We start from the raw sequence: 27,008 nt of genomic DNA on the forward strand, positions 1-27,008 counted from the left end.
AACGACAAAATTTTGGCCAAAATGCAAGAGAGAGAGAGAGCAGCTCCCTGTGCCATGGGTGGAGAACAACCATCCATGGGGGAACAGCCAGGTGGCCCTGGCTGAGGCACAGGAGCTGTGGGAGGACAGCTCAGCCCTGTCTGAAATAGGTGCAGATCCAGCATTTTTTGGTTCCTGAAATGGTTTCATCATGAGAGAGTGGGAGAAGCTGTCACTGCACCAGAGGGTGAAGGAGCAATGCACACCTGGGACCAGAGACAGGCTGCCCTCAGTGGAGCAAAGCATTTAACCACAGGCACAAGGAAAGGTGGATTTGGCATTTTAATCTTGATCCTTACACTTCTAAATTGGCCTTTGGAGGAGGAAGATTGTGATTGGCCATTAATTAGAAACAACCACATGAGACCAATCCCAGATGCACCTGTTGCATTCCACAGCAGCAGATAATCAATGTTTACATTTTGTTCCTGAGGCCTCTCAGCTTCTCAGGAGGAAAAATCCTGAGGAAAGGATTTTTCAGAAAATATCATGGCTACATCCTGCCAAGCCCTGCTCCAGGGGGTTCCCTACCCCATTCTCCACGGATTTAGTTATTCAAAGCCCCCTAGTTTTTAAGCATCCCCTACAGGGAGCAAGGAGGGTTCAGGGAGCAGCACCTATGAAGAAAAACTGTTCCACACACCCAGAGGGACAGAGGGACAGCAAGGAAAAGCTGTTCCACACACCCAGAGGGACAGCATGGAAAAGGAAAGGCTAAAGAAGGAGCAGGTGATGGCCCAGGCACAGCAGGGCTGGGAGTGCAGGGCCATGCACAGGCAGTGGTGTTCAGCTGAACCCCAAATCCATCAGCTCCCTGCTGCAGCCACCCCCTCAACTTCTGTGTGTTTCTGCACAAGCTTTTTTTGTGTTTTTTAGTTGACTTTCAGAGCGGCTGCCCTGCCAAAGCTGCCCATTTTGCCTGCAGATGCTCTGCATTGGCGGCCTCTAAACCCCTCTAAAAGAGCCCCAGCTCAATCACAGCTCTGTCAGGCGATGCTCTATTTAACAGAAGCTGCCCAGGAATCTCCTCCCGAGTCCATTTTCTCAGTGAGTGGCAGCAATAAATAAAATCCAGCCAGTTGGTCCTTGAAACGCTACCATGGCTTGATTGCTTCTGCCCAGGACTTTGCCAACTGTGCTGCAGATGCTGCCTCCCTCTGCCTGCCCCTTCCCTGGGCTGCAGGAGGAAAAGGCAGGGAAGGAGGGAAGATTCCAGGTCTGGGAAGGAGGGAAAATTCCAGGTCTGGGAAGGAGGAAAGAGGCAGGGAAGGAGGGAAAATTTCAGATCTGGGAAGGAGGGAAGAGGCAGGGAAGGAGGGAAAATTCCAGGTCTGGGAAGGAGGGAAGATTCTATATCTGAGGAGGAGGGAACATTCCATATCTGGGAAGGAGGGAAGATTCCAGGCCTGGGAATGAGGAAAGAGTCAGGGAAGGAGGGAAGATTTCAGATCTGGGAAGGAGGGAAAATTCCAGGTCTGGGAAGGAGGGAAGAGGCAGGGAAGGAGGGAAGATTCCAGGTCTGGGAAAGAGGTAAAATTCCATGTCTGAGAAGGAGGGAAGATTCTATATCTGAGGAGGAGGAGGGAAGTTTCCAGGTCTGGGAAGGAGGGAAGATTCCATATCTGGGAAAGAGGGAAGGTTCTATATCTAGGAAGGAGGGAAAAATTCCACATCTGGGATCAAACATGGAGTGGGATCTGAGTGCAGGGCAGCCCAGGGGCCTGGAGGAGCCATTTCCAGCAGGATTTGCTGCTGTCAGAGCCCCTGCCCTGCAGCTCTGCAGCAAAGAGCGAGGTCCTGCCCAGGAAGGCTCCTCAGAGGAGCAGGGAATGCTGCCCCTGCCTTGGCCAGGCTCCAGGGTAGTTAATTGCATTCTGCCTGCCCGACATTAATTAATTTGGTGTCGTGCAGAGACCGCTGCGCTGGGTGCATCCGGGAAAAAAAAATAAAAATTGAAAAAAAAAAAAAAAACCAACCAAAGAGAAAAAACCAACCCACACCCAATAAATAACAGAGGGGGAGGGAGCTGGGCTGAGCACTGAGCAGCCCCCTTGGCAGTTCCAGGCTGCTCTCACAAGGAAATCCATGGGATTTGTACTGATCTGGGGGTGCCCTGGGCCTCCTGAGCTGCCCAGGGAACTGATCCCAGCAGGGCAGGCAGAGACACCCTCAGGTGTGTCATACCTGCTTTAAACATTTAAAAAGTTTAAATTTAAAGATTTAAAGAGTGTGTTTTCCCCAGGGAGCAGAGGCTGAGCTCACCCCTCTGCAAGGGTTGCTTTGGGAGGCAGAGCAGGAGATCCCCTGCTCACACCACAGCAGATGCCTGCGATTCAAACCCTACTGTTCCCTCATTAAAGCAGCTGTCTGCTGTCCCCCAAAGACAGACAAATTAGGAGCCAACTCAAGCAAGAGCGCAGCAAACACAGAAATATGTGACTATGAAATGCTAACAAGGCCGCTCCCCCCACACGGGGCCTGCAGCTCAGACAGGGGCTCAGGGAAGGAGGTGAAAGGAGGCAGAGCAGCAGATTTGTTTTCTTTGTCAAGTTAGAGCTCAGCCCAGCTGTTTTCCCAAACAAGCCAAAGTCATGAGCTGTGTCTAGTTTGATTTTTTTTTTTTTTTAAATTCTTGCAGCAATTTTATCTCAGATTCACTTGTGGGATCTCAGCTGGGATCACAACTCTCTGTGTGCCCTTCTGGGAGTTGTTTCTCTGACCTGTGTGATGGTGTTCACAGGGGTTCTTGGATGAGGGAAGAGATGAGGATCTGACTCCATGTTTCAGAAGGTTTTATTTATTATTTTATGGTATATATTATATTAAAACTATACTAAAAGAATAGAAGAAAAGGTTTCATCAGAAGGCTGGCTAAGAATAGAATAGGAAAGAATGATAACAAAGGTTTGTGGCTCGGGCTCTCTGTCTGAGCCAGCTGACTGTGATTGGCCATTAATTAGAAACAACCACATGAGACCAATCCCAGATGCACCTGTTGCATTCCACAGCAGCAGATAACCATTTTCCTGCTCACATATTTTTACCTGAGATCCCCTCAATTTCAAAATTATAACAACTCAGAGGGAGAGGGTTTACATTTTCCATTTTGGGGGGGGCTCCTGCCTTCCTTAGCAGACACCTGTCTGTTCAAACCAAGACAACAACAAAGACTGAGAGAACAGAGGGAAAACCCCCTGGGTTTGTGCAGGGATTCTCCCAACACCCAGGGATCTCAGGGTATCGATGAGGCAGCCCTGAGGCAGGGAAAGGCTGTTCTATTTGTGGCCAAGGCTTTCCCATCAGGGAACCAAAAGCAGCACCAACTGCAGCACAGCTAGCCTGGGAAGCAGATGGTCTGTGGAGGTGAGTCCCACTGCAGTTGCACAGCAAGTCTGACACCCTGGGGAGAAATCCCACAGACAGGCAGGATCCCCAAATCCTCCCTGACAAAACTGCTGGCTGGAGGGACAAAACAACTTGTTCAAAGCCAGATATGCCCTGGAGCAACCAGGATTAGGGTGATGTCACCAGCCTTTGGAGCAGCAGCGACAGCGGGTGCACGCAAAATAAATATATTTAATGAATGCACCCGTGGATCATCAACAGTCTGTTGTTATCACAGTCCCTGGCCAGCCGTGATCTCTCTTTCACTGCTCAGAGCATTGAACAAACACCTGGAAGAGGCTTGGGGCTGACCTCCCCTGCCTTGGTACATGTAGGAGAGGGGGATCTGCTCTTTGCACTGGCAGCCAAGCTCCAGCTGCTCTCAGGAGTGGAGCTGAGAGATGTCCAGAGATTCTCTCTGAGCAGGAGGATCTCACCACGATGCTGGGCTGGCTGTTTGCACCCGCTGGGGTTATTGTGTAAATCAGATTTTAGAGATGCTGCAACAGAGCAGCAGGTACAGCAGCAGACTGGGGTGGGATGTGATGGAATGGTGCTTCCAACCTTCCTGCAGAGAATCCTCCTCCAGCTGCAGCTGGGTGTTGTTTCCCAAGGATTCTCTCCCCACTGAGCAGGAGCACATTCCCAACCTTTCTAAGGGATCAACCAGAGCCCTCCCTGCTCCATCTCCTGTGGGAGCCACCCCACACCTCTCAGCCCTGGGGGCACAGCACAAACCGGGACCAAATGGGAGCTGCTCCAGCCCCATCTCCTTGGCTTAGAAGGGAAATGTTTGTCTGAGCAGCAGGTTTCCTGCAGATGGGAAAACATCCATACAGGATCAGGTGAAAATTTGATTTCTACAGGGCACACCCAGCAGGAGCAAAGGGAGGAGCTGAGCTGAGCACCAAACCTCAGCAGCAAAACCAGGGCTGTTTGTTTTATTACTGGGCACAGAGTGGAATCCTGTTCCTGGGGAGGGTGCAGAAAGTGACACCATGGGAAAGAGCCTGCTTGGAAATTGGACCCAAGAACAGCACAAATGTGGCCTCTGCCCCTGGCCCTCGGCAGCCAGAGCAGCTCAAGGGAGCTCAGCTGCTTCCCAGAACTTCTCACCATTGCATTTGTTTCCTTCCACAGCCCAGAGCCTTTTGAAAGCTTGTGCAACGCAGGATTGTGTGAAAATGTCCATTTTGGGCTCAGCTTTTCACTGGGCGCTCCACCTACCTCCTGGTCAGGAAGAGTAAAGAAAAGAGTCACCAAAACACAAAAATTAACACCATCAAAACCAAACCATCCTCACAAATCCCCCTCCTCACTGGGGATTCCCATTAACCTGCACTGTCCCTGCTCATTGCATCAGTCCCTTCCAACCCAAACTCTTCCAGCATTTATGCAAACATGAATTAAACTGCAGCAAAACCCCACATCTGACCAAGTTTCCATGTTGGTGGAAAGGTCCTGACCAGCCACAAAAGGGGAAAAACCATTTGTGACACCTTCACAAGATAAACACCACTTCCTTTCTTATTTGTAGGATTCAGGAGCATAAATCCCATATATCCCATATATCCCAATGTTCGCCCATTAACTCCCTCTCAGAGCAGCCCTTACCTAACCCAGGCTGCAAACCCATGATTAACAATCAGATTGCACTGTCCCTGCTCTCACTGCAAGGCTTATCACACCAATAATACCCCCAAAATCAGCACAGCCCTCCCAGGAACCTGATTTTTGTGCAAGCTGTTACAATTCTTCTGAGTAACATTAATTTTATTCAAATACCTGGGAAACAGCTGAAGGTAACAGCTGAAGTTCCTGCTGGACCCTTAAGGCAAGAAAATATTCAGTTAATATCTTAGACATCCAACCAGACCATGTGCTGCAGGGGCTCCTATTCCTCATTTTTATATAATGAAAAATACAAAGCATAATTCAAAAGAAGAAATACATTTTAAAACATGGCATGAAAGGGCTTCTTTACTGACAGATCCTTGGTGTACTTTGATTTGCTTTTCCTTACAAGCTCTCTCGCTCAACTATTATTTTCTTTCCCAGTGGTGTCATTCTAATTTTCAAACTCAGGCAAAGGAGCTGCTCATTCCTTTCCTCTGGTCAGCAGCCACCTCAGGGGGGTTTTCTTCAGCTTCTCAGCAAACAGCAGCTCAGGCAGAGCCTGCAAACATCTCCCAGTCCTGGGGAATTGTTGCTGACCACCACCAACAGCCCAACAAGAACAAAGCAGCTTGGAGAGCTTACCCCCACCTCTCACCTGCTGTGTTGAAGGTTTTCCTGAACTTGCTGGAGGGGGAGAATAAATAATTGTGGGTAATAAATAAACCAGACCCTGCAGAAGTTTGGTTTGGTTTGGTTTGGTTTGGTTTGGGGAATGGCCGAGGGGGAGCCCAGCAGGCTCAGGATGGAGCTGCAGGAGCTCCCCAGTGTCCTGACCCCATCCACAACAGCCCATTCTTATTTCTCCAGTGCCCTCTCTCTTCAAGGGAATGACATCAGTCCTTTAGGTCTTTTCTGAGTCTTTTTCCCATTTTCTTTTTGCTTATCACCCTAAAAATTTTAAGAGAACCTGCCATTTCCAAGCCATCCTGTGGTGGGTTTCCCCGTGGTGCACATCACGCTGACATGAGATGTGACTGGAGCCATAAAGTGCTTTTTTTGTCGCTGTCACTGTGGATAAGAGCCTGCAGAAGAAGGATTTATATATATTTTCTGTCCTCTCTTACCCCACTACCCCCTCCAAGCTCCAACTGCTCAAAGCAGAGCTTTGAGTTCATTACACCCTGCTGAGCAAAGAGACGAGCTGGAAAGCCAAGGTTTCCCAAGCAGGGAGCTGTTTAAGGACTCTGCTGGCATTAGGAGGGGAAAGGGGGATAACCTGACTGCCCAGGAGAGGGACAGGGTGCCATGGTGGCAGTCAGGGCTCCTTTGGGCACTCTGCAGTGATGCAGAGCCCAGAGCCCACGAGGATTTTCAGAGAATCACCCCATGGGTGTTTGAAAGTCCTCCCTGACACCGAGAGCTGCTTTGCTCTCTCCTGCTTGGGCAGAGCCAGCCCAGGGGCCCAGTGTGGGTTTCAGCATCTCCAAGGACTGAGTGGGGACATCACACCAGGAAAACTTTGGCCCCAGCTTGGAGGACCATGTATGACATATAAACATACCAAGCTGGTGACGTGGTTTTGTTTATTTCCCTGCTGCTGAGATCTGGTTACCTCTGATAAATCCTGCCAAGATCCTAGCTGGACAAACTCAGGCTTCTGGAGGAAGCAAGCTCTGGTTAAAGGGGGTCTTTGAAATGTCTCACAAGCAAAAGATCTGAAGAGAGGTAATCCAACCCAGCCCAGCCTGCCAAAGCTTCTCCTGCTTGCACAGTTTGTTTAACAGAGTTCAAGGCCAGAAGGCTCCGTGATAATCTTCTAAAGCTGCGGTTCTGCATGGAGGGAGGGATTAAAGGTGGCTGGGGGTCCCTGAAGAGCCCTGTGAGAGCAGGCAGGCTCAGGAGATAACAGCAGCGTGGGGTTTAGGAATGGTGACGAGATGGGGACACCTGGCTGAGCCCTGAGCTCTGCGCTGGCTTCTACCACACAGCAGCCCATTCTCCTCACCAGCTGCTCCCAGCTGGCTGTCCTTTGTCCCAGTGCTTTGTCCCAGTACAAACTGGGACCCTACAAGGAGCTCCACCAGCCCAGCCCAGCCCTATCACTGCCTCAGGGCTATGTACAAATCACAAACAGGACAGGACTGCTGTGGAATGTGCCTTGAGCTGTTTGATTTTTCAGCATCAGTCTCATTGCATGGTTATGACAATGGGAAGATGCCACCAGCTTCAAACTTCCTGATATCTTGCTAGATAAACTTTTCTGTAGCTTAGAGGGTTATTCTAGCCAAGCGTTAATCCACAGATCATTGTTCTATTTGTCCTTGCTTTTCTACTTTTTAAATAATTTTTCTGCTGACCAATCTCATGGCTACTGCTTGGCTCTAATCACAGTTCTGCTGTCTCTGGGGCCTGCCTTTTGCAGCTTTCCCAAAACCCTCCAATTTTGTGGATTCCCACAATTCCCCCTCTCTGCTCACCCAAAAAGAAACCTTCACAATCGTGTCGTTTATTACCTGCATTTCGTAGCCTTACTATAATATTTCTGCTTATCACCTGCTTAAAGCATTTTCTTGCTTGCACTAAGCATTGCTATATCACAACACAGCAATTTAATGCTGTGAAAATCCAGTCAGTTCAAAGGGCATAAATGATGCTGGACAATAGTTAGAAGTCGAAAAATTCTTGTTGATTCTGAGGTCTTAATTCAGCCCAGCAGCAAGGCATCCTTCTGCCTCCTTTCTCCTATAAATATCAAGGCTGTTTACATCTTCTCCCACCCCAATTTGAGTTCATTTTCCCCCAAAAAGGCTCAGTCTGAGGCGTCCCTCGCTGTCCCACGCGGAGCCTGCTGAGAGTGGCTTTGCTCCACTCCTGCTCTGATGGAGCTGCACAAAAACCAGCTTGGGAGGCTTTAATTTTCCAAGCTTAAGATGAAAAGGATTCATTTAAAGCCTTTAAAAAATTTAGCCCACTTCACAGCTCCTTCCAAAGCTCGGTGTTGTGCTCTTTAAATAGGAGACATGTTTTAAAGCTGCTGCCATCATTTATTAAATTAGCCTCAGACTTGCAAATGCAGCTCCCTCTTATTGAATCTTGTAATATTTATTTGCCAAGTTGTGATATTTGGAACTGTGCACGTTACACACACGGGGGAAGGAGGGAGGTGATGGGGAAGGCGTGAGGGGATGGGGGAAGGAAACCACCTCTACTGTAAATTGTGTAAATACACTTGCACGTCCCAGGAGGGGTAGGGAAAAGGCATTGTAATTAAAATGACTGCCAGGGTATTTTAAACAAGGGAGAATAAATAGACTTTTCTCTGCATGGCACAGGCTCCTTTAACTTGGAAACTTCGTGACAGAAGATGATTAAAAATATCTTATGGCGTGTCTGAAATCTGCAAGCTTTGATGAGAAAAATGTTCTTGGGAATGAAAGGAGATCAAGTGAAGGAGGAACAGTCTCCTACACAGTGTTTTATAGGCCCAATTCATGACTGCAGATGTCACCGAAAATAATAATAAAAAAGCCTCTTTTTTTTTGCTTCTTAACAGAAGAAAAACACCGAGCAGGGCTCCTGTAGTGAGGAGATCCCTTTGTGCAGCTCTTGGAGCAGGGATGCTCCAGGAAACCATGGCAATGGCTGAGGAGATGCGGAGCTCCTGCCTGGGGATGCCACACGAGTCAGGGAGGGCTCAGGGCTGGCCCTGGCACCCCAATCCCAGCCCTTGGCAGGGCAGGGGCACCGGGCAGGTCCTGCACACTGAGCCGGGCTGGAGCTCTGCTCCTCCTCCTCCTCATCCTCCTCCTGGGATTTAGCCCAGCTGCAGGGTCCAAACCTGGACCAAGTGGAATCACAAAATGGTTTGGGTTGGAGGGACCTTGAACCCATCCAGTTCCAAACCCCTGACAGGGACACCTTCCACTGTCCCAGGCTGCTCCAAGCCCTGTCCAGCCTGGTTTTGGACACTCCCAGGGATCCAGGTGCAGCCACCCTGTGCCAAGGCCTCACACCAGGGAACAATTCCTAATTCCCAATATCCCATCCAGCCCTGCCCTCTGGTAGAGGGAGCATTCCCCCTTGTCCTATCACTCCATGTCCTTGTATAAAGTCCCACTTCAGATTTCACTTGCCTCTGTCCAAAATCCCCCACAAAACCCTCCCAGCTCTCTGGGAGTGGGAGATCTCCCTAGTTCCATATGCCATGAAAAGTTTCCCCTTAAGAAGTAAATCATGGAATCATTAAAGCTGGAAAACACCTCCTGGATCATTGAGTCTAACCTTTGATAACATAAAAAAGATATAAAATAAATAAAACAATTAAAAAGTAAAGTATATATATATAAAAAAAAAGAAGTATTGAGCCTCCCACTGGATGAGAAACCCTGCCCTGAGGTGGTGACACCATCACAGTGTCAGGGATGGATGAAATTCCCTGTAACCTCAGCCTTGCTGCAAGGGGCTCTGGGACAACACCTCACTGACAGATTTCTTTGAAGACCTTCAAACTGGGAGTGCCTGATTTCCAAAAGGAGATATTTCACATTATTATGATCAGGCTTTTTTTCTCCCCCCCCTCTTTTTAATGATTCTAATTTTTCTGCTGCTCAGAGCCCTGGACCTGGTAACCACGGAAACTCAGGAAGAGGGATACAGGAGCACTACCACCAACCAGAGAATCTAATCATCTTCCCCAAGTGTGACAGGAAAACATGCACCAAGATGCAGGCTGAAAAGGGATTCTGTTGGTGTTCGCTCCATAAAACACTGTGTGCACAAGCACAGGGGGTGCTGTGCTTGGGGTGGCCATCCCAGGAGAGTGATGGGTCCATCAAGATTTGACAAACCTGGAAGGACAGGAAGGTTGTGGCAAAGCAGATGGGAAAAATGTCCTGATGTGCTCCTACTGCTTGAGAAAGCAATGTAGGAAAAAGGAAAACTCAGGGAAAAAAAAATTCACCAGAGAAGGTTCTGTTTGGCAAACACTGAATGCAAAGCTCATGCCTCAGTTTCCCAATATCCATCTAAACCTGCCCTGGCCCAGCCTGAGCCATTCCCTCTCCTCCTGTCCCTGTTCCCTGAGAGCAGAGCCAAAATCCCGGCTGTCCCCTTCTGGCAGGAGCTGTGCAGAGCCACAAGGCCCCCCCTGAGCCTCCTTTTCTCCAGGCTGAGCCCCTTCCCAGCTCCCTCAGCCTCTCCTGGGGCTCCAGACCCTTCCCCATCTCCCCCAGCTCCTCCTGGAGCTCCAAATCCTTCCCCATCTCCCTCAGTCCCTCCTGGAGCTCCAGACCCTTCCTCATCTCCCCCAGCCCCTTTCTCCTGGAGCTCCCCCAGCCCCTCCTGGAGCTCCAGCTCCTTCCCCATCTTCTCCAGCCTCTCCTGGGGCTCCAGACCCTTCCTCATCTTCCCCAGCCTCTCCTGGAGCTCCAGCCCCCTCCCCATCTCCCCCAGCCCCCTCCCCATCTCCCCCAGCCCATCTCCATGTTCTGGCAGGGCAGAGCTGCTGCCTGGGTCCCTGCAGCTCTCCGGAGTGAGCAGGGCTCAGAGCAGAGCACACAGAGAGGCTCTGCCAGAGCTCTCTGCCCCTGGGAAATCCATTCCTGCCTCGCTGGAATGGTGATGCCAGGATAATCCCAGTGAGATTATCCCACTCTCTTGGGTCTTAACCCCAGCCCACCGTGGTTGGGTCCCTCTGCTCAGAGGGAGCTGAGGGAGCCCAGGGCAGGGCAGGGGAGGCGGGAGGAAGAGGAGGGAGCTGCAGGCAGGCAGGGCAGGCTGTGTGGCCGCAGGGATGGGCACAGCTGCTGCCCTGCTGCCCATTCCGCCTGAATGACACACTTGGCACAGGCACTGCCCACGTTCCTCACGGGCCACTGGGTGCTCTTCCTCATCCAACTCCTGCACATGCTCCTCCTGGACCTGGCTCAGCTCTGCTGATGCCTCCAGAGCTGGAAAAAAGGCAAAGATGAAGGGGCAGAGCAGTGGCAGGGGGGCAGCAGGGCTGGGAGGAGGAGGAGGAGGAAAGAGGAGGTGACTTCATCTCATACCAGAGAGCTGACAGCCAGCAGAGGATGAAAGCCTGGCAATCCCTGGGCTCCAGGAGGAGATCTCTCAGCTGCCAGAAGCAGGGCAGGAGCCGGGGTTTGAATTCCAGGCTCAGCTCCTGCCCTGGGCTTTCCCACGCCAGCGAGGAAAAATCAACGGAGTGACCCAAGAGGGATGCCTGGGAAGGGCTGCCTCCCTCCCTGCTGCTGCCAGGGGCTGCAGGGCACTGGGGAGGAGGCTGGGAGAGCATCTGAGGCTGTCCCAGCTCCAGGCAGGGCAGAGACAGCTCTGGGACAGCTCTGAGCCCAGGAGGGTGCAGAGCATTCACACCTGAGCCTGCACCTCTGCCTGCTCCCTGGTGCCCTCCCCAGCTCATCACTGAATCCTTTAGGTTGGAAAAGCCCTCTCAGATCAAGCCCAGCAGTTCCCCTGCCATGCCAAGGCCACTGCTAATCCTTGTCCCCAAGTGCCACATCCCCCCATGGCTTTTAAACCCCTCCAGGAATGGGGACTCCACTCCTGTCCTGGCAAACCTGGGCTAGGGCTGGACAAATCTTTGAGTGAAAAATACTCCCAATATCCATCTAAACCTCCCCTGGTACAATTTGAGGCCATTTCCCCTTGTCCTGTCTGTGTTCCCTGGTGCAGAGCCCAAATCTCAACTGTCCCCTCCTGTCAGGAGCTGTGCAGAGCCACAAGGTCCCTCCTGAGCCTCCTTTTCTCCAGGCTGAGCCCCTTTCCCAGCTCTCTCAGCCCCTTCCCAGCTCCCTGAGCCCCTTCCCCAGATCCCTCAGCCCCTCCTGGAGCTCCAGACCCTTCCCCAGCTCCCCTGCCCTCCTTGGCTCTGTACATTCCCTTGCTGAACAAAGCAGCTCATGTGGAGCAAACTCACACAACAGTTTTGGTTCTTCCAAGCTCATCTAGTCCAAACCCCCAAGGTTTTTCTCCACCTTAAAGAAATTTTGCTTTTTCCCCTCATCTCTCTGTTTTTTAGCTGCTGCTCTAAACCTCAGGCCCAAGCTCCAGCTGCCATTTGGAAAATAAAGCACAAATGTAATCAAAGCAATTACTACCTCCACTTCAAACATTACATTATCAACCAAGCAGCTCCCCATTGAAGACAATTAATCTGCACACAGCCACCAAAAGAAACTGTCAGCAATTAGAAGTGGAAGCACAACTTTGTAGTTAATTGGGAATATTGCACCTCTGATACATGTTTAATTAGTTGATGGAGTGTGTCCCTTCTCAGACATTTTTCTTTTAAAGTTATAGCTGAAGTTCATTCCTTATCCCCCCCACTTTCTTTTTTTTCCACTGGAAAATAATAAAGGAAATAAATAAAGCATGAGTAATCTGAAACCTGATTCTGGCTCTGCCTTAGTTTGCAGCTTGTAATGTGTACACAGGAGTTTAGAGACCTCCAAGAGATAAGGAGGAAAAGATCTTTCTTTTCTTTCAGAGCTCCTCTTTTTTCATTAATCTGATTTTAAGACCTTGCCTGCGCATTTTCACACTTCCCTCATAAATCTCATTTTTGTCCTGTTTCCCCTGGGATTATCAGGTGAAGGAACAGGAGGGCCCAGAGCTGAGCAGAGGCAGGCACACGCTGTGATACATTCATTTCAACACTTATTTTACAAAGGGGCTAAATTTTATCTTTGCATAATGATGCTGCTTTGCATATCTATAGCTGCTTTCATCCCATGATCTCAGAGCATTCTGCAGACTGTTAATTAAGTCTCAAAACACCGTGCTGCAGTCAATAGGAGGGCTTTATTGGGGTGGGTTTATCTAATTTGTAGAAGAAAAGGGTAAACTGAGGCAGCGGGAGAGTGAGGAGGGGTTCCCAGGCATGGCACAGCAGAACAAAGTGTGTTAGGGGAGCTTTGTGTTTGTAACCCCACAGCCCTCACATCTCTTGGTCCAACTGAGGTGAAGTGCTCCTGCTTTAGGGCACAAGCTCAGCTTTAAAGGAGGGGACAAGATGGAAATTTTCCTTTGAGAAGATGAGGTTAAAACTTTCCAAAATGTAGCTGCACATCCCTGGGGCTGGGATGGGCTTTGGAGTGACCTGGAAGGTGTCGCTGTCCAAGGCAGGGGCTGGAACAAGATGATCTTTAAGGCTCCTCCCATCCCAAACCTTGTACAATTCCAATATCCCAGGTTACCAAGCAGCGCAGTGCCCAGAGCTCCCCCAGCCCACGTTCCCCATGGTTCCATGCCAGCACAGTGCTCTCAGCACCAGCCAGCCCTCAAAGCACCCTGGAGATGCTCCTGGGAGCGTTCTTCACTCGAGGTGGGTGTTTGCTTTTGTCATCCTTGGCGCCGCTTTCCAACCGCTCCGAAATGAAAACATTTCTGTACCCACCAGGGCCTATTTTTCATCACCTCAGAGCCGCATGGACCAAGAATAACTTTGCTGAGAGCCAGAAAATCCACACAGTGGCTTGAGGCAGCCTGGCAGATACCCCCTGTTTGCCACAAGCAGAAAAACATCTCAGGGCCAGCCCCATCCTGATGAACATCCCTCCCACACTGGGGAGAATTCAGCATGGGTGGCACATGTGGTCCTTTCTGCCAAAGAGAAAACTCTGCCAAAATCCCATCCCTTCAAGCAGAAAGATCCAGCCTGGAGGAATCCAACGTGCCGGGAGAATTGCTGGGGGAAACCACAACAACAAACCTGCAGAGAGAATGGAGCTGGCAAAGGCAAGAACACCAGCGTGTCTGCCATCCTTCCCACTGCCCTGCAGAAAAGCCTTTCCTGCCTTATCAAACATTATCAAACATTATCAAACATTATCACCTTGCTTGGAGCAGCATTTCAAGGAGCAACATCCTGGTTGCAAATCACCTTCTTCATTTTGTTACTTGCTGGAGCAAAACCATCCAAGTTACAGCTCAGGTTTGGAGAGGGGAGGAAGCGTTTGCAACTGGTGAGCTGGTGGGGGAAAAGAATGAGTTTTCAAGTTGCCTGAGAACAGCTGCACGCTTTAAAGGTCAAGAATTTGTGTGGGTGAGTCTGCATTGCTCTCCATCCTTGGGCAAGAGGAATTTCAGCAGCTCAGGGGGACCCTGGTGGGTTTGTGTTTGTGTTTGCCTCTCCTCCTATCTCCAGGTAACAGGTACAGCTCATCAGCCATCTTCTGGAGATGGAAGCAGATGAAAGGAATGAGAGGAGCTCTCAGAACCATGAGGTCACTGCTGGCAGCAGCAGCAGCCACCCCGTGCAGCAGAGATCCCCCTTTGTTCTGCGCCCAAGTCAGAGGGGATGGATCCACCAGGCTCCGGAGCAGCCTGCAGAGCACAGGCAGAGCGTGGGTGCTTTCTTTTTCTGCCAGGGACAATCCAAGCAAAACCCAACCTCCTTCTTCCTTCAGCTGAAAGAAAGCATCAACAAGAAGACAGAAATTCTGGCCTGAAAAGCAGCCAAGCACTGCTGAGTGCTGGCCCGTGGTCCTTGCACAGGGGGATAATGAGAATTACTGAAGTGCCTTTGAAAAGCGCCTTGAGATTGTGCCATCTTGTGTCCTCCTGGAACACTGGGATGGAGGAACCAGTGTTCCTGGTTCCTGGCCAGCCTTGGAGCAGGGCCAGCCTCCCATGCTGCACTCTCTGCTGGCTGGGCACTTTGAACCATTGCAGGGCAGCCCCAGGACTTCTGCTCACCCTCAGCCCCTCTGGCAAATGGAGGGAGCCAGGCTGCTTTGGGGGTGTAGGAACAGAGAGACGCAGCATTGGAGGTCCCCCCATCTCATAAAGGCATCCTCAAAATGAACCCTGCTAAGAAAAATCAATGTTTGCACCCCCTGTGCTCCTGACACAGCTTTTGTGTGCAGCAGGCATTTGAGATTCCCTTGGCTGGTCCATCTCCAACACCTCACACTATCAGCTGTTGCAGGCGAAGATGCAAATCCTCTCCTATCAAATCAAACACCTTTTTGAAAGTTTTAACATAATCTTCTCAAAGGAAAATTTCCATCTTGTCCCCTCCTTTAAAATTGAGCTTGTGCCCTAAAGCAGGAGGACTTCACCTCAATTCCAGCAAAAAGAGATGCTTTGAAATCCTTGCTTTGCAGCTCTGGCCACTCCAGCAACTCCCTGTGCTAAAGGGAAATCTCTTTGTGGAGAGCAGTGCTCAGTGTGTGCCTGAAAGGCAGCCACATGCTCACAGCCTTGACCTGCTTTGCTCTCGACCTGAAAGGACCCACGGCTGGCAAAGGCAGCCCAGGGTGACAATGCCCTGGTGACAATGCCACAGTGACAATGCCATGGTGACAATGCCATGGTGGCAATCCCAGGGTGACAATGCCGCTGTGACAATGCCATAGTGACAATGCCACTGTGACAATGCCACGGTGACAATGCCATGGTGACAATCCCAGGGTGACAATGCCACAGTGACAATGCCACTGTGACAATGCCAGGGTGACAATGCCATGGTGACAATGCCACAGTGACAATGCCATAGTGACAATGCCACTGTGACAATCCCATGGTGACAATGCCGCGGTGACAAGGCCATGGTGACAATCCACTGTGACAATGCCACTGTGACAGCCATGGTGACAATCCCAGGGGGACAATCCCATGGTGAAGTCGCCATGGTGACAATGCCATGGTGACAATGCACACGTGACAATCCCAGGGTGACAATGCCACAGTGACAATCCCAGGGTGACAATGCCATGGTGACAATGCCACAGTGACAATGCCAGGGTGACAATGCCAGGGTGACAATCCCACAGTGACCATCCCACAGTGACCATTTCACAGTGACAATCCCATGGTGATAATCCCACTGTGACAATGCCACGATGACAATCCCACAGTGACAATGCCACAGTGACCGTCCCAGAGTGACAATGCCACAGTGACAATGCCACAGTGAGAATCCCGCAGTGACAATGCCATGGCGACAATGCCAGTGTGACAGTCCCAGGGTGACAATTCCAGGGTGACAATCCTACTGTGACAATGCCATGGTGACAATCCCAGGGTGATAATGCCACAGTGACCATCCCACTGTGACAATGCCACAGTGACAATCTCAGGGTGACAATGCCATGGCGACAATCCAATGGTGACCATTCCACAATGATCATCCCACTGTGGCAATCCCACTGTGACAATGCCCAGAGTGGGCAGAGAAATGGGCATCACCCAAAGCCCAAAGTGGGCAGAGAATTGGGCATCACCCAAAGGGTTTTTCCCACTGAATGTGCCCAGGATCACTTGGCTGCAGGATGGTGGCTCTTAGGGGGACATCCCTTCACAGCTGTGGTGCTCTGCTGGGTCCCTGTGCCCTGAAATGCCAGGTGGAACCTGTCCCCACCCCTCTGTGGGCACTGGGGAGCTGGGAAGGGGCTGCTCCATCTGCAGAGCTCTGAGCCAGGGAAGCCCCAGCTTGGGCCCATCTGGAAGGAATTACCAGAGGAGCTTTTTGTCAGCTGCTTCCACACCGAGCAAGGGTTGGGGTTTTACACCATTTGCCTCGCCCAGAATAAAAACCAGATAGGCAAGGAGGTTTATTACACACAAATCTCTCAGGATTACAGCTGCCCCACGGAAGGACCTGCCTGAGAGTGTTTCCTGGCTGGCATGGAAGAGCACAGCAGCCTTGGAGCATGGAAAATGGAGCAGATCCTTGGCTGGATTCAACAATGGCATCAGCAAAAGCCTCGTTGGAGGAAGGAGGGGGAGAGTGGAGATGAGGGCTCAGACTCAGGGACCACCCAGGAGATGAAAGAGGCTGGAGCTGCTGCTGAGCTCTGCAGCCCCAGCTGGTGCCTGCATCAAACTCGAAGCTGTGATGATCCCCCAGCCTGATCCTGTTGCAAATTACTTCACTGGGATTTGGGACCCCAGGGACTGGGATCTGCTCTGGTTCCTCCCTTCACCAAAGATGTGTTTACATGTGAGGAATCATCCCTAGGGATGACCACGCAGTGTTTTCATTGATTTTTAATACCTCTTGTTTACCTGTTTCCAAATTGCAGGAGTCATTTTTATTTCTTTGCTGCTACGTTTTCCACAAAAGCTTTGCTTAAAAAAAAAAAAAAAAATCAAAATTATCTGTCTTTGAAACAGATATCGAGCATGTTTTGTTTCCTGACAACCACACGTAGAGATTCAATTTGTATACACTCCTCTGTGGATATGTCATACTGTGATTGCTCACACATTAACTGACACAGCAGAGCTGGGTGGCAGATATTTTATCTGTTCCTCAAGAATTTCAGAGCCTAATAAAAACACCAGTGGATCTAAAAGAGACCTTGATGTTTCGTAATATGTAAGACAAAAGGGTTTCCTGTTTAATTAGTCAAAATGTTAGATCAAAAAAAGATGCCTTAGATTTTGAAATGAGTCAGTACTGAAACTTATAACTAGCTTAAAAGGATTTCAAATATTTCATTCTCAAATAGGGAGAATGAAAAGAACAACTTTGGGACGATGAATTTTTGTTTCACAAATGAGCTGCACCGAACTGAACATTTTCTGCTGGAGCCCAAATCAAAGCTGTGACCCTGATCCAGCTGCTCTTGCAGAGGCATCACCCCAACCACTCCTCCCCTTACAAAACTGGCTCATTTCCTCTGGAAAACACAGATAACAACCAACTTCCACACTCTGTGTGCAGACAGAGAGTAAACTTGCACTGCCTATTATCCTGCAAGTAGGGACATAACGCTGCCCTTGATCTCCACTCAAGAGAGAAGGGAAATTCCACTGTTGCAGAGCCTTGGTTATTATCTTGAGAGGCAGGGCAGCAACCAGAGAGAGAATCCAGCAAGACAAGGCAGAGGAAGGGTTTCTGAGGCAGGGCACAGCAGCTGATGTGCATCAGGGCTGTGGGAGCTCCCAGCAGCCCAGCTTTCATCTGCCCATCAGCATTCCTGCACTGGGAACTGCAGAGCCAGAAAAACCAAAAGGAAAGAAAAAGAAGGAAAGGAATTATCAAACCCCCACGTTCATTTTCATGTTATGAACACGAGGTTTGCCCCAAACACAGATCTGTGGTTTTCAGAGCAGGGCAGTGTGATTTGGAGCACTGAGTTGTGGTTTGGTCCCTCTGTGGGCTGTTCATTGAAGGGCTGGACTCTGATCCTCGTGGCTCCCTTGCAGCTCAGGATTTCTGTGATTCTGGGTCAGATTTGCTCCATGGGCTGCCCCGTGGTGAGAGCTGTCCGTCTGTCCTGGGGAGAGCACCTGAGGGCTGTCTGTCTGTCCCTGGGCATGGAGATCCTGGGGAGAGCACATGGACCCGAGGCTGGTCCACGTGTCCCTACCAGGCTGTCTGTCTGTCCCTGGGGAGAACACCCCAAGGCTGGTCTGTCTGTCCCTCCCAGGCTGTCTGTGTGTCCCTGGGAGAATGCCTCAAGGCTGGTCTGTCTGTCCCTCCCAGGCTGTCTGTGTGTCCCTGGGAGAATGCCTCAAGGCTGGTCTGTCTGTCCCTCCCAGGCTGTCTGTCCCATCTGTCCCTCCCAGGCTGTCTGTCTGTCCTTCCAGGCTGGTCCATATGTCCTCCCAGGCTGTCTGTCTGTCTGTGTGTCTGTCTGTCCCTCCCAGGCTCTCTGTCTGTCCCTCCCAGGCTGTCTGTCCATCTGTCCCTCCCAGGCTGTCCCCCTGTCCTTCCCAGACTGGTCCGTCTGTCCCTCCCAGTCTGTCTGTCTGTCCCTCCTACGCTGGTCCATCTGTCCTTCCCAGGCTGGTCTATCAGTCCCTGGGGAGAACACCCCAAGGCTGGTCCGTTTGTCCCTCCCAGGCTGTCCGTCTGTCTGCCCACAGCTGGAGCAGCAGCCACAGCCTCCATTCCCGGTTTCCCCAGGACATCTCTGTGCCATTCATTGCAGCCAGGCCAGTGAAGATGGATGAAGGAGAATTTGGATGCTCCACCTGCCTCTGTTTGTGCACTGCACAGAGCTCTGGAGCACAGGAAACACCACAAGGAGAGAACAGTCACAATTTCCCCCTGGATCTCACAAAATGTTGTGTTTAGCCACAGATCTGAAACATTGAGAAACCCAAGGTTTGAGTCTTGCCTGGCTCCACCTCTCCATCGCTTTGCTGGGGTGGATCTCAGAGCATTGATCAACCACAATCTCCACATGGGAAAGCAGCAGTGGCATTCCCACCAAAAAAAAAAAAATTAATCCATGATAAAAAAATAAACCTGGGGAAGTTATGAGGATCTTCCTCCAAGGAATGGAACACCACCGGCAACTTCACCTGCAGCAGGGTAAGGAGGGCCAAGCATGGAGCTCCCTCAGCATCTGAAATAATTGAATAATATCTGAATATCTGAATAATCCCAGTCAAAAAGAAAAACACATTTTGTGGGCATGTATGAAGATTTGGCCTGAATTTCAAGGTCATGTGGTAAATTAGCAGGAAGACCCAGATGTCCTGAGCTTGATCCCTTCCTCCCCTACGAGGCACGGCCTCCCATAACCATTTGTGCAATTGCCTTATTTCCCAGAGTGACTTATAGATGCTCTTGTAAGCAGATCCAGTCAATATATTTATTTTCCTTTTGATATACAGCTACAATAGGAAGCCATGCATGAAGTTTATTAAACCTGGCTAATTTTCTATCAGTTCTGCAAAATATCGATTCTATGCATTCAGCTATCTGGCTCAGACTCAGCCTGGAAAGAGAATCATTTAAAAACAACACAAAGAAGCATCCAATTCCTCTGAAACAACACTAATCTGAGCCTGCAAAGTGTCCCCATCCTCATGGGCAGAGCCCTTTGATCGACTGAGCCAAAGACAACTGTGTTATTTAGGAGCCATTTGCAAGCTGGCAGATTAAACAAGGCTTCCTTTTTTTTTCCCCCCTAAAGGGTGGGTGGGGAAAAAGTAACAGCTTTACAGTAGCAGTAAAACATCCAAATGAATTATTTTTCCCCTCTGACAGAGTCAGATTCTTCAGGTTATATGGGCAGGAAAGCAGCACAGAAAACTCTGCTGTTCTCCAGCGGCTAGGGACAGTGTGGGGACCAAAAATAAAAATAAAAATTAAAAATAAACACAAAAAACCAAGGTTTTGGTGAGCCAGGAGCAGGGCTGGCCACACAACACCTCTGAAACCAGTTTTTGCAGATGTCTGGCTCTATAGAGACAAGTCCTGTCCAGCAGGCAAGTCTAAGCCTTAATGCTGTCTCTCCACCTTTCTCAGAGAATTTAAAATCCCAGAATTTAAAATCCCAGAATAGTTTGGTTTGGAAAGAACCTTAAAGATCCTCTAGTTCCAACCCCCTGCCATGTGCAAGGAAATTTCACATTTGCATAATAAAATCAGAAACCGGGAGTTTTCTACCTTCAATTCTTCGAGCTTAACTGATCTTCTGCACAAACAAACTGTTATTGTGCCCAAATGACGACGGAAACCAGCAATAAATACAGAGATGCTATCTGAGCCAATATGGCAGGGTGTTTTACCACATCAATCTCGGGGAGCCTGCCCTCAGATCCTCACATCAGGGCAGCTTTCAGTGACTTCCTTGGGTTCAAACTTCACCTGCTGCTTCCCCCGAGCCGCGGGCTGCTCCAGACCAGCTGCGGAGCATCATCCTACGAGGCAGAACATATGCACGATAAACAAATTAAGGCCATCTCCAAAACAACAGGCCCCTGGCTTCCTGGAAGAGCTGCGGGAGAAACTCAATCAGCAGCAGCAGCAGCAGCAGCAGTGGGTGGAATGGTGAAAAGGAGGGGATGGACCCTGCTGAGCACGGAGATGTTCTGGGTTGGGTGAAATGGTGATGGGGTGTCAGGGTCTCTAGCTGGTCAGAGTGACCCTGAGAAGATTTTGAAAGTCTCTTTTCCCAGCCCGGCGCTTGAAGAAGGAGTCAGGGCTCTTAATTTCTTGGTCTCAAAGTAGTTTATTCATTGTTTATTATAGATATCTATAAAATTCTTTCTCCTGTCCTGCTGAGGTCCACTCAGCAAGACAGCCCAGGACACTCAGCCTGCCCCCGGGGTGGTGTTATATCTTTATACTAAATACTACCTGTACAATATTTACAATTACTTTCCAATATCTATCACCTATGTTAGACAGTGAGCTTCTACTCTGCACCTGGGCTGTCTGTTCCTGTCTAGCCTCACATTGTTATGATCAGGATCTCGCTGGTTTTCCTTTTACCCCAAAAGAGCAAGGCAGCCAGCATGTGCTCCCTTAGCAGCCCTGGAAGCCCTCTGAGATATCAGAGTTTCTCCTTGCAGCCTGACTCCTCACTCAGCATGCCAGACTCGTCCTGCTTTGCCCCAGAAAGCTGCTGAGAAGCACCTGGGAGCCCCAGCTCCTCCTCAGCCCAGGCCCAGCCTCAGAGCAGAGTCTGGCACTGAAGTCTAACACAAATCCCCTGGTGTGATAACAGGCAGGCAGGGCACTGACAGCTAACAGAGAAGTATTTAAAATAACTGGCTGATTTAAGACAAGTGTCTCCTTAATCCTAAGCAGTTAGAGGTTGTTTTATGCCCTGGATGACAAAGGTTTGTATAGCTAGTTTATCATATGTTTAAAGCTGCCTTGGTGTAACAGCAGAGGATGTGCTATTCATCTTAGGCAAAGCAGGGGAAAGCTGGGGAAGAAATGGAGAATGTGTAATAACCAAGAGCTCCTTACTGCACAACCTAAGATCCACCAGAAGAAAACAGTGGTGTCATGACTGTAAAGCCATTGGAAGTTCTTTGCTGTGTCCTTTTTGCAGGACTCTCCAGCTGGCAGGGCCCATGTCTGGGATGGAAATGTGGAGAGGTCTGACTGTGCAGGAGCAGTGGGACGTCGCAGACATCTTCTCATGAAAAATCCTTTCCTTTAGGATTTTTTCTCCTGAGAAGCTGGGAGGCCTCAGGAACAAAATATAAACAATGATTATCTGCTGCTGTGGAATGCAACAGGTGCATCTGGGATTGGTCTCATGTGGTTGTTTCTTATTCATGGCCAATCACAGTCAGCTGGCTCGGACTCTCTGTCTGAGACAGAAGCCTTTGTTATTCATTCTTTCTGATTCTATTCTTAGCTTAGCCAGCCTTCTGATGAAATCCTTTCTTCTATTCTTTTAGTATAGTTTTAATGTAATATATATCATAAAATAATAAATCAAGCCTTCTGAAACATGGAGTCAGATGCTTGTCTCTTCCCTCATCCAAGAACCCCTGTGAACACGGTCACAGTGGGATCACTGCAGGGCAGAAGGAAAAGAGGGCACTGAGGGCTGGCACTGGTCACACCTGAGCAGTGTGAGGGGTCAGGATGCTCCCCAGGACTCCTGGGACAGAGCTGCAGGTGCACAGAGCCACCCTCACAAGGAGGATGTGCCCATCACCGTGCCAAGCTGAGCTCCAGCTGGGATTTTGGCTCTGCTGCACGGCCCCATCTCACCCCTGAACCCAGCACTGTTCAAATCTGGGCTTTTGCTCGGCTTTCATCGCTCATCAGGAGGGGATTGCAGGAGTTAAACTCCTCGTTGCAAAGCAGAGATTCCATTTTCCTCTGGTCTTAAGCAGCTTCAATCCATCTTTCTGCATTACAGAGCCCTTGCTGATTGTTCTGCTGTAGTGAGTAATAACAACTTGTACTTTGCAGATTCCCCCAGGGAGCCACGTTCCTGGCTCTGCTGCACCACTGGCTCCACAGGGCAGGCACACATCTGCCAGGCACCCTGAGAGGGATGCAGGCACAGGGCAGGGAGAAATTGGGGTGGGAAGGGGGCAGCAGTGAAGGGCACCAGTGTGGGTGATGGCCCTGGGGAAATTGGGGTGCCCAGTCCTGTGTGGGGTGAACATCACAGCACGGTGGGCACAGAGAGAGTGGGAATATTAGGAATTATATTAGGAATATTAGGAATTATATTAGGAATATTAGGAATTATATTATTATATTATATTAGGAATTATACTCCCTGAGGGGTGAACATCACAGCACGGTGTACACAGAGAGAACAGGAATATTAGGAATTATATTAGGAATATTAGGAATTATATTATTATATTCTATTAGGAATTATACCCCCACTCCTGTAAGGGGTGAACATCACAGCATGGTGGACACAGAGAGAGTAGGAATATTAGGAATTATATTAGGAGACTAGGTTATTAGGAATATTAGAAATTATATCAGGAATATTAGGAATATTAAGAGACTAGGATATTAGGAATATTAGGAATTGTATTAGGAAAGTAGGATATTAGGAATATTAGGAATATTAAGAGACTAGGATATTAGGAATATTAGGAATTGTATTAGGAAAGTAGGATATTAGGAATATTAGGATTTTTTTCCCTCACAAAAGCTGCACAGACAGGTTTTCTCCAAAGGAATCCATTACCAGAGTTGCTAGCTCATTTTTATCACAAGACCTGAGTTTATGAAATAAGTACCAATCTCTACACATTTTTTAATAGAGAAATAGTTTAAAAAGAGGAAAAAAACCCCACTGCTAAACAGAGATGGTTTTGCTTTATGTCCAAGCTTTGCAAGGCATTTTGCCAAAACTAGAGAAGACATTATTTCCAGAACCAATATTTAATAAAGATGTCATCTTCTATTGCAAGGCCAACAGCTGGAGCTGGAATCCATTTCCAGACATGGGCACTGAGTTGCAAGGGCCCACATTTGCTCAAGTGCCTTTTTTAATTGTGGGCATTAGCAGATTATGGGTCCTTTTGCAGCAGGTCCATAAAACACTGCTCTGTAATCTCCTGTAGGCATTAGGGTCCAGATTATCGTGCTTGTAGTTGATGATAAGAGAGAGGAGATTGCCTGCACCCCTGGGAAATGCAGGTGAGGCACCTGCAGGAGCACACGGTGCCCAGACACGTGCAGGGCATGGCGCACATGGCCCAGCTCCTGCTGCCCACCCTGGCCCTGCTGACAAACCCTGAGCCACCAACGTCCCCGTTCCTCCTCTCCCCAGCTCCCCTTCTGGGAGGGGGGCTCTGCTTCAGCCTCCTGTTCTCTAAAAGACGTGGGTTATCCTTCTCTTTCATCCTAGATGAAAGGAGGTGGTTACATGCACCAGTTTCTAAATCAGCTCCTAGCAAAAAAAAAAAAAAAAAAAAAAAAATCATTAAGAGGGTGCAGGTCTGCCTTGCAGCCAGCTCGCTGCCAAGCTGGGGATTGCTCTGTCAGCAGCAGGGAGGAAATGTGTCCCACATCTCTTCTGAGAGCAACTGGGAGCACTGGGAGCTCCAAGTGTGCAGGGGAAGGTCACTAGATGGCCCCAGCTCTTGCTCTGCTGCAGCCAGCAGTGGTGCAGCTCTGCAGCCTGGGCTGCACTGGTGCTGCAGCCTGAGCCAAAGGAGCAGCATGTGCTGCTGGGGAGGGCACCCTGAGAACCAGGGGTGCTTGCCAAGGTGTCCTGGGCCAAGCCTGATGGCTTTTTCTGCTCCTGGCCTTGGGCTGTGGAGGGCAGGAGAGCCTGGAGTGTGTCTGGGCAGTGCCAGGGTCACAGGGACACTGACCTCACGCAGAAAAAGGACAAGAAATCTGATTATGAACAAACAAACAAACCATCATCGCCCTGCCAGGCTGCTGCCAAACCCTCAGAGGGGAAAAAACCATCCACACTTAGTGCTCAAGGTAAATCCTGCTGGATGGGGCCTGCAGTGCCCCTGGTTCCACACAGGTCAGGCTCCCCTGATTGGCACAGACATCTTTTATGAAAAAGCCTTTCCTTAGGGGTTTTTCTCTTGAGAAGCTGAGAGGCCTCAGGAACAAAATGTAAACATTGATTATCTGCTGCTGTGGAATGCAACAGGTGCATCTGTGATTGGTCTCATGTGGTTGTTTTTAATTAATGGCCAATCACAGTCCAGCTGTCTCAGACTCTCAGACACAAGCTTTTGTTATTCATTTCATTCTTCTTGCTTGCTAGCCTTCTGATGAAATCCTTTCTTCTATTCTTTTAGTATAGCTTTAATATAATTTATATCATAAAATAATAAATCAAGCCTTCTGAAACATGGAGTCAGATCCTTGTCTCTTCCCTCATCCTGGGACCCCTGTGAACACCATCACACCTGATCTCTGCAATGATTCCACACAGCTCAGGCTCCCCTGATCCCTGCAATGATTCCACACAGGCTCCCCTGATCTCTGCTTCAGCTCAAGCTGTTTGGGCAGCACCAGAATCAGATTCTGTGAGCAGTTACGTGGGTCTAAATCACCACTAAATTCCTGTGGCTGAGCAGATGCTCCTGTGGAGAGCATGCCAAAGGCAGAGCTGGTTTATCCCAGCCTGTGCTTTGAGTGGTGGCCCAAGAAGAGGCAGGAAGGTTCCTGGGGGCTTGGGGAGTGGGGGGCTAAGTGATCAGTTAATAGAGGCAAATGATCTTTTCCTTTCTCCTGGCTCAGATCTCGGTTCAAGTGCTGGAATGGGACCCGTTCCCTGTAATTGCTCTGCTCTTGCACACAACTGCTGTCTCCCACGTGTGCCTTGTTGACATTTAAATAAATTGCAATTATTCCGACAAAGTAAATTGCAGGGACTCCAGAGAAAATGGGTCAAAAATACGTCCAGGAGCATCTGCAATGTATTTAACACATGGTTATGAGAGGGCAGGGTGAGGAGGAGGGTGGGTGCTGACAGTGATGGATTGGGGAGAGCCATGGTGGGACCCTTGGCTCAGCCCCAGCAGCAGGAGCAGAGCTGCCCCTCTGAGAAAGCTCAGATCTGAGGCAGAAATAGAGCCCTGAGAGCAAGGAAAGAGGCAAAGATTTTAGACAGCACCACAGAAGGGTGGATGCTATCACGAGAAGCACAAGAGCAACGCAGAAATGCACCTTCAAAAAGGTCCCCCCAATGTCTTCCTTATCCCTCATTCTGCTGGAAAGCCTTTGCCTTCTCCCCACACCACAAACGTTTTCCTTGTTTTGTTTCCCAATATATCAAAATGTCTCCCTGTAAGTGTAAAACTTCTTTAGATGAGGGGAAAATAAAATCGATTTGAAATCCCAGCTGCTGGGAGTCTCTGGCACACACACACACTGTCTGCTGACATTTTCTGTAGCTCTTTTCCCAGTGAAATCTGTCTCAAACAGAGCCCAAGGGGGCCAGTAACAAATCAGTTGCCTGGTACACAAGTGATTTTTTTAACTACAGGTCCAACACAAGTGCACTGGAAACCACAGGTTTGGTCTCACATGGATCATTAAACCAAAAGGGCTGTTAGTTAAAAGGTACATGTTTTTAGGGATTTGTGGTTCTGAACCAATCCTGGGTTCGTTGCATATTCAATCCTGCTTTGTTCTGCACTCCCACCAGACGGGCATTCCTCTGGGCACTGAGCAGTCACCATCTGAGTTGGGAATCGCCTGAAGGATGGGAGTTCTGCTGTCAAACACTCTGTGAGGGAGGGACAACACTGCTGCCTTATGCTTTCCCCTCCTTTCCCAGCTTTCTTCACCATCACCACAATTTTAAAGTCGGTTTTTATAGGCAGAAATGAAAAATCTTTTTAGCCATCTAATATGGGGCAAACACGAAGCAATTCCAGCAATTCCTCCTCTCCCAGCAGAGCCCCCAAGCCCCCAGCACACAGAGGGGCTGCCACAGGCTGTCCCTGAGCACCAGGGCAGCTCTTGGGGAGCTCTTGGGGCTTTTCTGGGTCACTGTGACTTCAAGAATCTTAAAAGTCTCTTTTCTCAGCCTGAGCACTTAAAGAATGAGTTGGAGCTCTTCAGTTTTTGGTCTCAAGGTTGTTTATTGTTTCTTATCTATAAAAAATTTTCTCCTGCCCTGTTGAGGTCTGTCCAGCAGGACAGTTCCAGGCACTCTGCCTGCCCCAGGGCAGTGTTATGTCTTTATACTAAAAACTACGTGTACAATATTTACAATTACTTTCCAATACCTATCACCTATGTTAGACAGTGAGCTTCTACTCTAAACCAATCTGTAAGTGCCACC

This window comes from Zonotrichia leucophrys, chromosome 28, assembly GCF_028769735.1.
Source record: "Zonotrichia leucophrys gambelii isolate GWCS_2022_RI chromosome 28, RI_Zleu_2.0, whole genome shotgun sequence".
NCBI lineage: Eukaryota > Metazoa > Chordata > Aves > Passeriformes > Passerellidae > Zonotrichia > Zonotrichia leucophrys.